This window comes from Cannabis sativa, chromosome 5 (assembly GCF_029168945.1).
Source record: "Cannabis sativa cultivar Pink pepper isolate KNU-18-1 chromosome 5, ASM2916894v1, whole genome shotgun sequence".
NCBI classification, from domain to species: Eukaryota; Viridiplantae; Streptophyta; class Magnoliopsida; order Rosales; family Cannabaceae; genus Cannabis; species Cannabis sativa.
This window is the reverse complement of record NC_083605.1, coordinates 32821322-32823815: the sequence shown is the minus strand read 5'-3', so window position 1 is coordinate 32823815 and position 2494 is coordinate 32821322. Positions and strand designations below refer to the sequence as shown.

At 42.6% G+C, this 2494-nt stretch overlaps 1 non-coding gene across 1 annotated transcript; it reads left to right on the top strand.

The window, feature by feature from the left end:
• Positions 1-1947: 1947 nt before the first annotated feature.
• LOC115715429 (small nucleolar RNA R71) lies at positions 1948-2054 on the top strand. Its single transcript, XR_004011300.2, has one exon. It is a non-coding gene; the product is annotated as a small nucleolar RNA R71 (small nucleolar RNA).
• The last annotated feature ends 440 nt before the right edge of the window (positions 2055-2494 follow it).

Sequence of the window (2494 nt, the reverse complement as noted above, 5' to 3'; positions counted from 1 at the left end):
CGTTGTACATCAATGGTAGGCTTCACTCCTTCCTCCATTAAGATTCTGTGCATTACAGTTGAAGGGCTGATCCCTTTAATATCTGCTAAAGTCCAGCCAATGGCTTTCTTATGCTTCCTTAGAACCCGTAATAGCTTGTCTGTCTCTATAGAAGATAGGGAGGATGCCACAATGACAGGAAGTGTCTTATTTTCTCCCAAATATTCATACCTGAGATGATCCGGTAGGACTTTTAACTCTAGTTGAGGAGGCTTTTCAGTAGATGGGGTAGGCTTTGTTGGTATGACTCCTAACTCTTCATAGTATCTTCTATTCAACGGTTTATAAGAGTCGAGCCACTTGCCGTCTTGTTCCACCACCTCCCCTTGTACCAAAGTCAGATTAAGAGGGTCTTCAATATGCGTCTTTGTCTCCACCAACTGGTCCACCACATCAATTCCAAAACAATTGTCACTAGCCGTAGGGTAGGTCATTGCTTTGAGCACATTAAATACAACTTCATCTCCTTGCACCCTCAGCTTTAACTCTCCTTTCTGAACATCAATCAGTGCTTTCCCTGTTGCCAAGAAAGGTCTCCCCAGGATGATAGGAACATTACTGTCTTCTTCCATATCCAGAACAATGAAGTCAGCTGGAAAGATGAACTTGTCAACTTTTACTAACACATCCTCAATGACTCCTCTAGGATGAGCTAGTGATCGATCCGCCAATTGAAGAGTTACCGTGGTTGGATTTGCTTCACCCAGCTGCAGTCTTTTAAACACTGACAAAGGCATTAAGTTTATACTGGCTCCCAAATCACATAGTGCATTTATTCCTTCAATTTTTCCAATAGTACAAGGAATAGTGAAGCTCCCTGGATCTCTGAGTTTTGGAGGGAGTTTCTTCTGTAGAATAGCGCTGCACTCTTCAGTTAAAGCCACTGTCTCATAATCCTCCATATTCCTCTTCTTTGACAAAATTTCCTTCATAAACTTCACATAACTTGGCATCTGCTCTAGAGCTTCAGCAAAAGGAATGTTAATGTGAAGTCTTTTGAAGACTTCTAGAAACTTAGTGAACTGCTTGTCTAAGCTTGACTTTCTGAGTCTCTGAGGATAGGGTATTTTCACATGATGATCAATGCTAATAGGTGGAGACTGTTGTGGTAGTGCTGGGCTGTCAGTAGCCTTCTCTGCTGTTGGTGTTGGTGTTTGCACTGGTTGAGCTTTTATTTCTTCATCTACCTCATCTGGTTGTGGTAACTCAGGCCCATCATATTTCTTACCGCTCCTCAGGGTAATTGCTTTGCAGTTTTCTTTGGGATTAACTTCAGTTGTGCTAGGCAAATTTCCTTGAGGGCGGGTTGCTACCTGAGTTGCTAGCTGGCCCATCTGAGTCTGCAGGTCTTTAATTGAAGATCTAGTTTCAGTCATAAATTGAAGCAGTAAATCTGTTTGCAAACTAGAATTTCCACCAGAGGCTTGTTGCTGATTAAACTGTTGGTTCTGATTTCGTTGCTGATAGAACCCACTGTTTCTTCGGTTGTTACCCTAGTTGAACCCATAATTGTTGTTGTTGTTGTTCTGTGAAAAATTCCCAATGGCCTTAGCTTCATCCATTGGCAAATCATCCACATTTGCTTGACACTCCGAAAAGTGATGACTTCCTCCACATAACTCACAAACAATTTGGGCTTGTTTAGCTTGCCCTGCAATTATTTTTGTCAATGCCTCAACCTGAGCTGTTAACTTTGTGATGGCATCAACTTCTAACACACCAGCTACCTTCTTAGATTGACTCCTTTCAGTTGGCCACTGCTGATTGTTTAGAGCCATCTCCTCCAATAGATCATACGCCTCATTAGCACTCTTTCTCATAAAAGCTCCGCCCGCTGCTGCATCTATTAGAGTTCTAGTATTACCAACCAACCCGTTGTAGAAGTTGTGAACCAGCATCCACTTCTCTATACCGTGATGAGGACACCTCCTGATCAGATCTTTAAACCTCTCCCAAGCCTCATGGAGAGATTCATTATCTTGTTGGCAGAAGTTATTGATTTCTCCTCTCAGCTTTGCAGACTTGGCTGGAGGAAAGAACTTTGACAAGAATTTTATTGCCAGATCATTCCAGGTGGCAATAGAATTGGGTGGCAAGGAGTTTAACCAACTCTTGGCTCGTTCTCTGAGCGAGAATGGAAACAGTCTCAGTCGAATGGCATCATCGCTAACTCCATTAACTTTAAAAGTTTCACAAAGTTCCATGAAGTTAGAGAGATGCAGATTAGGATCTTCAGAAGGGAGGCCACCAAACTGAACTGAAGACAGCACCATTTGAAGGATGGCAGGTTTAATCTCAAATTTGTTTGCATCCACTGCCGGTGGCCTGATACATGACTGCACTCCCGTCAGAGTAGGGAGAATGTAATCTCTCAAACTACGACCATTAGCTTGATCTTCCACGGCGCCTCCATTATTACCGTTATTACCCCCATTGTTTCTAGCATTATTGTTCA